Genomic DNA, 13495 nt, shown 5'->3' on the forward strand with positions numbered 1-13495 from the left:
TTTAATATGGGTACTGGGTTCCCCTTAATATGCGTATAAGACCCAAAGGGGCTGGTAATGGGCAGGGAGGGCTACCCATGCCATTTTTCTCAATGATTTTCAAAGATATTGCAGGAACCAGATATAACATTAAAACCGCAAGCAGTTTTAAATGATGTTATTTCCGTTTAATGTCATTTTGTGCAGGGACTGTTCTAAACACGGGAAACACGTGGCACTTCACAGGCATACTACAGACACCCCCCAGGCACCATATTTAAAGGAATATTTCACTTTTTTTTTTCACTTTAATTGTCATTAAATCAGTGCTCCCACCAAAACGGCCATTTTTAAAAACATTTTAGGCATTGACCCATGTCCCCTGGGGCAGGAGCCAGGTCCCCAAACCCTTTTTAGGGCAGTATCTTGCATATTAGCCGTTAAAATTAGCACTTTTAATTTCGAACGTTCGAGTCCCATAGACTTCAATGGGGTTCTAAAGTTCGTACGAATTTGGGGTCCGTTTGAAAGTTCTGGTGCGAACCGAACCGGGGGGTGTTCGGATCATCCCTATTGGCTATCAGTGTGAGCAGCAGAGGTCCTCAAATTACCCCCAACTGGTCAGTGGCAATGAACTTGGTCGTGTAACATAAATGGTGAGGAGTCCACAAGCAGCAGAGCAGAATAATCCTGACTGTCCCAGGCTCTGACGTCCGATGTGGATTGCTAGCTTTTCTGTCAACGAAATCATCAAGCTATTCTGAAGCGATATTGAACACTAGTGGGGCTAGAACAGGCGCTGGGTTGATTGATGAATACTTTATGTCATTTGGTGAACAGACAACTTTCTAAAGAGGATAATGCATGAGAAGATATATAAGAATGGAAGAGGATACCATGTGCAACACAGACAGTTCTCCCTTCAGACACTGACAGATAAGGCTCGTTCCCTGCCTTCACAGAGCTTAGCAATAAAGGTATTGGTCTTAAGCCTGCTGGGTCTTGTAGTACCACAGATCAGAGCCAGTTAGACCCCTTTCACACTGGTGCGTTTTTCAGGTGCTTTAGCGTTAAAAAAAGCGCCTGTAAAGCGCTTGACAGAAGCCTCATCTGCAATCCCAATGTGAAGGCCCGAGTGCTTTCACACTAAGATCCCTTTCACACTGGGGCGTTTTTCAGGCGCTTTAGCTTTAAAAAAAAGCTCCTGTAAAGCGCCTGAAAGCAGCTGCAACTGCAATCCCAATGTAAAAGCCTGAGTGCTTTCACACTGAGGCGCTGCGCTGGCAGGGCGTCAAAAAAAGTCCTGCAAGCAGCTTCTTTGCAGTGCTTTTGGAGTGGTGAATACACCGTTCCTAAAGCACCCCTTCCGTTTGAAATCAATGGGAAGCGCCTGCAAAACGCCCCAATAGCGCTGGAAAAGCCTGCTAGTTTAAGCGGCGCTTTACGAGCGTTTTTTCGGGCGCTGGCATTGTGAAAGGGCTCTTAAAGCACTTAGGCTTTCACATTGGGATTGCAGATGAGGCTTCTTTCAAGCGCTTCACAGGCGTTTTTTTTTTAACGCTAAAGCGCCTGAAAAACGCTTGAAAAACACCCCAGTGTGAAAGGGGTCTTAACCCTTTATTTGGCCACTAGCAGGGGTTAAAAACGCCCCAATAGTGCTGGTAAAGCGCTGCTAGTTTAAGCTGCGCTTTACGAGCATTTTTCAGGCACTGACATTGTGAAAGGGCTCTTAAAGCACTCAGGCTTTCACATTGGAATTGCAGATGAGGCTTCTTTCAAGCGCTTGACAAAACGCTTTTTTTTTTTTTAACGCTAAAGCGCCTGAAAAACACCCCAGTGTGAAACACTCTGGTAGATGGACAAAAGAATCAGGATTGGTTGCACTGGTGGTTGGAAAAATTGCCACAAAATTCTCAGCATATCACAAGCTGGTCAGACCTGCTGCAGAGCTGGTTATACTGCTTCCATCTGTCAGATCAAAAAAACTTCCCAACCACTGACTGGCGGTGACAGACAGATTGGGCAGGGAGGTCCTCATCCTACATTGCTGTTGGGCAGTTGCCAAATTACAAGTGACGTGTGTCACGCACCATCATTATCTCACCCTTCTATTTTTGCCAACCCTGGTTTCAGCATGTTCAATGAATAACACATGGAAGAACGTGAAACAGGGCCACACAGTCACATCTACAGTGCCTTGAAAAAGTATTCATCCCCTTTAAAACTAACCAAAAACCTAAATGTATTGGGATTTTATGTGATAGACCAACACAAAGTGACACATAATTGTGAAGTGGAAACAAAATAAATGTATTTTACATTTTTTTTTACAAATACATATCTGAAAAGTGTGGCGTGTATTTGTATTCAGCCCCCTTTTGTTTGATACCCCTAAGATCTAGCGGAACCAATTGCTATTGGAAGTCCACCTCTGTGTCATTTAATCTCAGTATAAATAAAGCTGTTTTGTGAAACCCTCAGAGGTTTGTTAGAGAACCTTAGTGAACAAACAGCATCACGAAGGCCAAGGAACACACCAGACAAGTCAAGGATAAAGTTTAAAACAGGGTTAGGTTATAAAAAAAAAAAAATCCCAGGTTTAGAGCACTGTTTAGAGTACAGAGCACTGTTCAATCCATCTAAAATTGGAAAGAGTATGGCATAACTGCAAACCTACGAAGACATGGCCGTCCACCTAAACTGACAGGCCGGGGCAAGGAGAACATTCATCAGAGAAAAAGCCAAGAGGCCCATGGTAACTCTGGAGGAGCTGCAGAGATCCACAGCTCAGGTGGGAGAATCTGTCCACAGGACAACTATTAGTCGTACACTCCACAAATCTGCCCTTTATGGAAGAGTGGCAAGAAGAAAGCAATTGTTGAAAGAAAGCCATGAGAAGTCCAGTTTAGATTGCAAGGAGCCATGTGGGGGACACAGCAAACATGTGGAAGAAGGTGCTCTGGTCAGATGAGAACAAAATGTAACTTTTTGAACTAAAAGAAAAACACTATGTGTGGCGGAAAACTAACACTGCACATCATCCTGAACACACCATCCCCACTGTGAAACATGGTGGTGGCAGCAGCATGTTGTGGGGATTCTTTTCTTCAGCAGAGACAAGGAAGCTGGTCAGAGTTGATAGGAAGACAGATGGAGCCAAATACAAGGCAATCTTAGATGAAAAACCTGTAAGCCCTTGTACACACCGACAACAAAATCTGGTGTTGCATACACATGGTCGGAGAAAGTTGTCGGAAAATCCGATCGTTTGGAACGTGATTGCGTTATTTCGTTATGACAGGACAACGTTCAGGCTAGTAGCCAATAGCTTGGGTCTAGGAATTTGATCTGAGCATGCGTTGCACTTTGATCGGAATTCTCTACAACATCGGATCATGTTGTGGGAAAATTTTATAGCCCACCTCTAAAACGTTGTCAGTCGTATATTCCGACGGAAACAGTCCGATGGAGCCCACACGCTCGGATTATCCAACAACATGGTCCGATCGGACATGTTCCGTCGGAATGTCCGACCATGTGTACAAGGGCTTACAGTCTAGAAAAGACTACAGCCAGAGCTACAATGGAATGGTTTAGATCAAAGCATATTCATGTGTTAGAATCCAGACCTAAATCCAATTGAGAATCTGTGGCAAGACTTAAAAATTGCTGTTCACAGACACTCTCCATCCAATCTGACAGAGCTTGAGCTATTTTGCAAAGAATGGGCAAAAATGTCCCTCTCTAGATGTGCAAAGCTGGTAGAGACATCCCCAAAAAGACTTGTAGCTGTAGATGCAGTGAAAGGCGGTTCTACAAAGTATTGACTCAGGGGGGCGCCATACAAATGTACCCCACACTTTTCACATATTTATTTGTAAAAAAAATAATTGAAAACCATTTATCATTTTCCTTTCCCTTCACAATTATGTGCCACTTTGTGTTGGTCTATCACATAAAATCACAATAAAATACGTTTATGTTTTTGGTTGTAACATGACAAAATGTGGAAAATGTCAAGGGGTATGAAAATGTTTTCAAGGCATTTTATAGAGAGATCACCAAACCAAAACACACAATTCTCTAGCAACCACATGCTGTCAGGAAACAGGAAGTGCCATTTGGGTAGTGTTGTAGGACTGCGCAATTGTCATTCAAAGCGTGACAGTGCTGAAAGCTGAAAATTGGCCTGGGCAGGAAGGGGGTGAAAATGTCCTGTATTGAAGTGGTTAAGGGGCATTTAAATCAGAACTAAACCCATCAATTGACCTTTCCCAAAAGAGCTACAACAAAGGCATGCTGTGAATGGTAACTGTCGCACTGGATGTGCTCTCAACCAAACTGTCAAGGCAACAAATGGCTGGTGTCATAACTGATCACATGAGCAGCACCATGGCAACCTAGAATCAAAGAGAGGCCAAGATGGCAGCTTCCATGGTGGTAGTTTAATCACTTGCCGACTGCTGCACACCGATATGTCTCGGCACAACGGCAGTGGTGGACAAATGGGCATACCTGTACGTCCCCTTTAATTTGCAGGGGCTAGTGGGCGCCCGCCGCGTACAGCGTGACTGTGGGTTCCGCGATCATGTCACGGAGCATAAGAACGGGGAGATGTAAACAAGACAGTTCCCCTGTTCTGCCTAGGGACATGAGATCCCTGCTGTCATCGGAAGCAGCGATCGCTGTCATGTCAGTAGTAGCCCATCCCCCCCCCACAGTTAGAATGACTCCCTAGGACACACTTAACCCCTCGATCGCCCCTAGTGTTTAACCCCTTCCCTGCCAGTTCCGTTTACACAGTAATCAGTACATTTTTATAGCACTGATCCCTGTATAAATGACAATGGTCTCAAAATAGTGTCAAAAGTGACCGAAGTGTCCGCCATAATGTCGCAATCACGATAAAAATCACAGATCGCCGGGTTTGCGCGCACACACACCTCTTCTGATCACAGGGCGGGCGCACACACACACACCTCTTCTGATCACAGGGCGGGCGCACGCACACACCTCTTCTGATCACAGGGCGGGCGCACACACACACCTCTTCTGATCACAGGGCGGGCGCACGCACACACCTCTTCTGATCACAGGGCGGGCGCACACACACACACACACACACACACCTTCTGATCACAGGGTGGGCACACACACACCCCTCTTCTGATCACAGGGTGGGCACACACACACCCCTCTTCTGATCACAGGGTGGGCACACACACACACCACTTCTGATCACAGGGTGGGCACACACACACACCCCTCTTCTGATCACAGGGTGGGCACACACACACCCCTCTTCTGATCACAGGGTGGGCACACACACACCCCTCTTCTGATCACAGGGTGGGCACACACACACCCCTCTTCTGATCACAGGGTGGGCACACACACACCCCTCTTCTGATCACAGGGTGGGCACACACACACCCCTCTTCTGATCACAGGGTGGGCACACACACACCCCTCTTCTGATCACAGGGTGGGCACACACACACCCCTCTTCTGATCACAGGGCGGGCGCACGCGCACACACACACCTCTTCTGATCACAGGGCGGGCGCACACACACACACACACCTTCTGATCACAGGGTGGGCACACACACACCCCTCTTCTGATCACAGGGTGGGCACACACACACCCCTCTTCTGATCACAGGGTGGGCACACACACCACTTCTGATCACAGGGTGGGCACACACACACACCCCTCTTCTGATCACAGGGTGGGCACACACACACCCCTCTTCTGATCACAGGGTGGGCACACACACACCCCTCTTCTGATCACAGGGTGGGCACACACACACACCCCTCTTCTGATCACAGGGTGGGCAAACACACACCCCTCTTCTGATCACAGGGTGGGCACACACACACCCCTCTTCTGATCACAGGGTGGGCACACACACACCCCTCTTCTGATCACAGGGTGGGCACACACACACCCCTCTTCTGATCACAGGGTGGGCACACACACACCCCTCTTCTGATCACAGGGCGGGCGCACGCGCACACACACACCTCTTCTGATCACAGGGCGGGCGCACGCACACACCTCTTCTGATCACAGGGCGGGCGCACACACACACACACACACACACCTTCTGATCACAGGGTGGGCACACACACACCCCTCTTCTGATCACAGGGTGGGCACACACACACCCCTCTTCTGATCACAGGGTGGGCACACACACACACCACTTCTGATCACAGGGTGGGCACACACACACACACCCCTCTTCTGATCACAGGGTGGGCACACACACACCCCTCTTCTGATCACAGGGTGGGCACACACACACCCCTCTTCTGATCACAGGGTGGGCACACACACACCCCTCTTCTGATCACAGGGTGGGCAAACACACACCCCTCTTCTGATCACAGGGTGGGCACACACACACCCCTCTTCTGATCACAGGGTGGGCACACACACACCCCTCTTCTGATCACAGGGTGGGCACACACACACCCCTCTTCTGATCACAGGGTGGGCACACACACACCCCTCTTCTGATCACAGGGTGGGCACACACACACCCCTCTTCTGATCACAGGGTGGGCACACACACCTCTTCTAAACACAGGGTGGGCGCACACACACCTCTTCTGATCACAGGGTGGGCGCACACACACCTCTTCTGATCACAGGGCGGGCGCACACACACACACGCACACACACACACACACACACACACACACACACACACACACACCTTCTGATCACAGGGTGGGCACACACACACCCCTCTTCTGATCACAGGGTGGGCACACACACACCCCTCTTCTGATCACAGGGTGGGCACACACACACACCACTTCTGATCACAGGGTGGGCACACACACACACCCCTCTTCTGATCACAGGGTGGGCACACACACACCCCTCTTCTGATCACAGGGTGGGCACACACACACCCCTCTTCTGATCACAGGGTGGGCACACACACACCCCTCTTCTGATCACAGGGTGGGCAAACACACACCCCTCTTCTGATCACAGGGTGGGCACACACACACCCCTCTTCTGATCACAGGGTGGGCACACACACACCCCTCTTCTGATCACAGGGTGGGCACACACACACCCCTCTTCTGATCACAGGGTGGGCACACACACACCCCTCTTCTGATCACAGGGTGGGCACACACACACCCCTCTTCTGATCACAGGGCGGGCGCACGCGCACACACACACCTCTTCTGATCACAGGGCGGGCGCACACACACACACACACACACCTTCTGATCACAGGGTGGGCACACACACACCCCTCTTCTGATCACAGGGTGGGCACACACACACCCCTCTTCTGATCACAGGGTGGGCACACACACCACTTCTGATCACAGGGTGGGCACACACACACACCCCTCTTCTGATCACAGGGTGGGCACACACACACCCCTCTTCTGATCACAGGGTGGGCACACACACACCCCTCTTCTGATCACAGGGTGGGCACACACACACCCCTCTTCTGATCACAGGGTGGGCAAACACACACCCCTCTTCTGATCACAGGGTGGGCACACACACACCCCTCTTCTGATCACAGGGTGGGCACACACACACCCCTCTTCTGATCACAGGGTGGGCACACACACACCCCTCTTCTGATCACAGGGTGGGCACACACACACCCCTCTTCTGATCACAGGGTGGGCACACACACACCCCTCTTCTGATCACAGGGTGGGCACACACACACCCCTCTTCTGATCACAGGGCGGGCGCACGCGCACACACACACCTCTTCTGATCACAGGGCGGGCGCACGCACACACCTCTTCTGATCACAGGGCGGGCGCACGCACACACCTCTTCTGATCACAGGGCGGGCGCACACACACACACACACACACACCTTCTGATCACAGGGTGGGCACACACACACCCCTCTTCTGATCACAGGGTGGGCACACACACACCCCTCTTCTGATCACAGGGTGGGCACACACACACACCACTTCTGATCACAGGGTGGGCACACACACACACCCCTCTTCTGATCACAGGGTGGGCACACACACACCCCTCTTCTGATCACAGGGTGGGCACACACACACCCCTCTTCTGATCACAGGGTGGGCACACACACACCCCTCTTCTGATCACAGGGTGGGCAAACACACACCCCTCTTCTGATCACAGGGTGGGCACACACACACCCCTCTTCTGATCACAGGGTGGGCACACACACACCCCTCTTCTGATCACAGGGTGGGCACACACACACCCCTCTTCTGATCACAGGGTGGGCACACACATACCCCTCTTCTGATCACAGGGTGGGCACACACACACCCCTCTTCTGATCACAGGGTGGGCACACACACCTCTTCTAAACACAGGGTGGGCGCACACACACCTCTTCTGATCACAGGGTGGGCGCACACACACCTCTTCTGATCACAGGGTGGGCGCGCACACACACCTCTTCTGATCACAGGGTGGGCACACACACACCTCTTCTGATCACAGGGTGGGCACACACACACCTCTTCTGATCACAGGGTGGGCACACACACACACCTCTTCTGATCACAGGGTGGGCACACACACACCTCTTCTGATCACAGGGTGGGCACACATCTTCTGATCACAGGGTGGGCACACATCTTCTGATCACAGGGTGGGCACACATCTTCTGATCACAGGGTGGGCACACACACCCCTCTTCTGATCACAGGGTGGGCACACACCCACCTCTTCTGATCACAGGGTGGGCACACACCCACCTCTTCTGATCACAGGGTGGGCACACACCCACACCTCTTCTGATCACAGGGTGGGCACACACACCCCTCTTCTGATCACAGGGTGGGCACACACACACCTCTTCTGATCACAGGGTGGGCACACACACACCTTATGATCACAGGGTGGGCACACACACACCTTATGATCACAGGGTGGGCACACACACACCTTCTGATCACAGGGTGGGCACACACACACACCTCCTGATCACAGGGTGGGCACACACACACACCTCTTCTGATCACAGGGTGGGCACACACACACACCTCTTCTGATCACAGGGTGGGCGCACACACACACACCTCTTCTGATCACAGGGTGGGCGCACACACACACACCTCTTCTGATCACAGGGTGGGCGCACACACACACACCTCTTCTGATCACAGGGTGGGCGCACACACACACACACCTCTTCTGATCACAGGGTGGGCGCACACACACACACCTCTTCTGATCACAGGGTGGGCGCACACACACACACACCTTCTGATCACAGGGTGGGCACACACACCTTCTGATCACAGGGTGGGCACACACCTTCTGATCACAGGGTGGGCACACACACCTTCTGATCACAGGGTGGGCACACACACCTTCTGATCACAGGGTGGGCACACACACCTTCTGATCACAGGGTGGGCACACACACCTTCTGATCACAGGGTGGGCACACACACCTTCTGATCACAGGGTGGGCACACACACACCTTCTGATCACAGGGTGGGCACACACACACCTTCTGATCACAGGGTGGGCACACACACACCTTCTGATCACAGGGTGGGCACACACACACCTTCTGATCACAGGGTGGGCACACACACACCTTCTGATCACAGGGTGGGCACACACACACCTTCTGATCACAGGGTGGGCACACACACACCTTCTGATCACAGGGTGGGCACACACACACCTTCTGATCACAGGGTGGGCACACACACACCTTCTGATCACAGGGTGGGCACACACACACCTTCTGATCACAGGGTGGGCACACACACACCTTCTGATCACAGGGTGGGCACACACACACCTTCTGATCACAGGGTGGGGGCACACACACACCTTCTGATCACAGGGTGGGGGCACACACACACACACCTTCTGATCACAGGGTGGGGGCACACACACCCAAGGCCACAGATAAGGTGATACCCTTCTGGGCCTCCTGTAGGGGGCTCGGCCACACCGCAGCTTCAACAATGTAGAGTATACGCATAATGTAATACATAATCTTTCCCCCCCAAGGCTCCCGAATGGTAAATAAATGACATTTCCTGGCCTAGGTGGGCCCCGTCAGTTCATCCATGGGGGGTCCGGCACCACATTTGCCAATAGTAAAATTAAAGTCCCGGCTCACAGTCCCTGCTGATGCTGGCAGTGTGATATCATGGGCCTCCTCACTGCACTCCACACACACACACCTTCTGATCACAGGGTGGGCATACACACACGCGCCTTCTGATCACAGGGTGGGCACACGCGCCTTCTGATCACAGGGTGGACACACGCGCCTTCTGATCACAGGGTGGACACACGCGCCTTCTGATCACAGGGTGGGCACACGCGCCTTCTGATCACAGGGTGGGCACACGCGCCTTCTGATCACAGGGTGGGCACACGCGCCTTCTGATCACAGGGTGGGCACACGCGCCTTCTGATCACAGGGTGGGCACACGCGCCTTCTGATCACAGGGTGGGCACACGCGCCTTCTGATCACAGGGTGGGCACACGCGCCTTCTGATCACAGGGTGGGCACACGCGCCTTCTGATCACAGGGTGGGCACACGCGCCTTCTGATCACAGGGTGGGCACACGCGCCTTCTGATCACAGGGTGGGCACACGCGCCTCCTGATCACAGGGTGGGCACACGCGCCTCCTGATCACAGGGTGGGCACACGCGCCTCCTGATCACAGGGTGGGCACACGCGCCTCCTGATCACAGGGTGGGCACACGCGCCTCCTGATCACAGGGTGGGCACACGCGCCTCCTGATCACAGGGTGGGCACACGCGCCTCCTGATCACAGGGTGGGCACACGCGCCTCCTGATCACAGGGTGGGCACACACGCCTCCTGATCACAGGGTGGGCACACACGCCTCCTGATCACAGGGTGGGCACACACACACACACCTTCTGATCACAGGGTGGGCACACACACACACACCTTCTGATCACAGGGTGGGCACACACCTTCTGATCACAGGGTGGGCACACACCTTCTGATCACAGGGTGGGCACACACCTTCTGATCACAGGGTGGGCACACACACACACCTGATCACAGGGTGGGCACACACACACACCTGATCACAGGGTGGGCACACACACACACCTGATCACAGGGTGGGCACACACACACACCTGATCACAGGGTGGGCACACACACACACACCTGATCACAGGGTGGGCACACACACACACACCTGATCACAGGGTGGGCACACACACACACACCTGATCACAGGGTGGGCACACACACACACACCTGATCACAGGGTGGGCACACACACACACACCTGATCACAGGGTGGGCACACACACACACACCTGATCACAGGGTGGGCACACACACACACACCTGATCACAGGGTGGGCACACACACACACACCTGATCACAGGGTGGGCACACACACACACACCTGATCACAGGGTGGGCACACACACACACACCTGATCACAGGGTGGGCACACACACACACCTGATCACAGGGTGGGCACACACACACACCTGATCACAGGGTGGGCACACACACACACCTGATCACAGGGTGGGCACACACACACACCTGATCACAGGGTGGGCACACACACACACCTGATCACAGGGTGGGCACACACACACACACCTGATCACAGGGTGGGCACACACACCTTCTGATCACAGGGTGGGCACACACACACACACCTTCTGATCACAGGGTGGGCACACACACACACACCTTCTGATCACAGGGTGGGCACACACACACACACCTTCTGATCACAGGGTGGGCACACACACACACACCTAATCACAGGGTGGGCACACACACCTTCTGATCACAGGGTGGGCACACACCTTCTGATCACAGGGTGGGCACACACACACACACCTTCTGATCACAGGGTGGGCACACACACACACCTTCTGATCACAGGGTGGGCACACACACACACACCTTCTGATCACAGGGTGGGCACACACACACACCTTCTGATCACAGGGTGGGCACACACACACACCTTCTGATCACAGGGTGGGCACACACACACACCTTCTGATCACAGGGTGGGCACACACACACACCTTCTGATCACAGGGTGGGCGCACACACACACACCTTCTGATCACAGGGTGGGCACACACACACACCTTCTGATCACAGGGTGGGCACACACACACACCCCTTCTGATCACAGGGTGGGCACACACACACACCCCTTCTGATCACAGGGTGGGCACACACACACACCTTCTGATCACAGGGTGGGCACACACACACACCTTCTGATCACAGGGTGGGCACACACACACACCTTCTGATCACAGGGTGGGCACACACACACACCTTCTGATCACAGGGTGGGCACACACACACCTTCTGATCACAGGGTGGGCGCACACACACACCTTCTAATCACAGGGTAGGCGCACACACACACACCTTCTGATCACAGGGTGGGCGCACACACACACACCTTCTGATCACAGGGTGGGCGCACACACACACCTTCTGATCACAGGGTGGGCGCACACACACACCTTCTGATCACAGGGTGGGCGCACACACACACCTTCTGATCACAGGGTGGGCGCACACACACACCTTCTGATCACAGGGTGGGCGCACACACACACCTTCTGATCACAGGGTGGGCGCACACACACACCTTCTGATCACAGGGTGGGCGCACACACCTTCTGATCACAGGGTGGGCGCACACACACACCTTCTGATCACAGGGTGGGCGCACACACACACCTTCTGATCACAGGGTGGGCACACACACACACCTTCTGATCACAGGGTGGGCACACACACCTTCTGATCACAGGGTGGGCACACACACCTTCTGATCACAGGGTGGGCACACACACACACCTTCTGATCACAGGGTGGGCACACACACACACCTTCTGATCACAGGGTGGGCACACACACACACCTTCTGATCACAGGGTGGGCACACACACACACCTTCTGATCACAGGGTGGGCACACACACACCTTCTGATCACAGGGTGGGCACACACACACCTTCTGATCACAGGGTGGGCACACACACACACACCTGATCACAGGGTGGGCACACACACACACCTTCTGATCACAGGGTGGGCACACACACACACCTTCTGATCACAGGGTGGGCACACACACACACCTTCTGATCACAGGGTGGGCACACACACACACCTTCTGATCACAGGGTGGGCACACACACACACCTTCTGATCACAGGGTGGGCACACACACACACCTTCTGATCACAGGGTGGGCACACACACACACCTTCTGATCACAGGGTGGGCACACACACACACCTTCTGATCACAGGGTGGGCACACACACACACACCTTCTGATCACAGGGTGGGCACACACACACACCTTCTGATCACAGGGTGGGCACACACACACACACCTTCTGATCACAGGGTGGGCACACACACACACACCTTCTGATCACAGGGTGGGCACACACACACACACCTTCTGATCACAGGGTGGGCACACACACACACAC

Source organism: Lithobates pipiens, unplaced genomic scaffold (genome assembly GCF_037356315.1).
Source record: "Lithobates pipiens isolate NorthernLeopardFrog02 unplaced genomic scaffold, aLitPip1_a1.2 Scaffold_30, whole genome shotgun sequence".
Classification (NCBI taxonomy): Eukaryota; Metazoa; Chordata; class Amphibia; order Anura; family Ranidae; genus Lithobates; species Lithobates pipiens.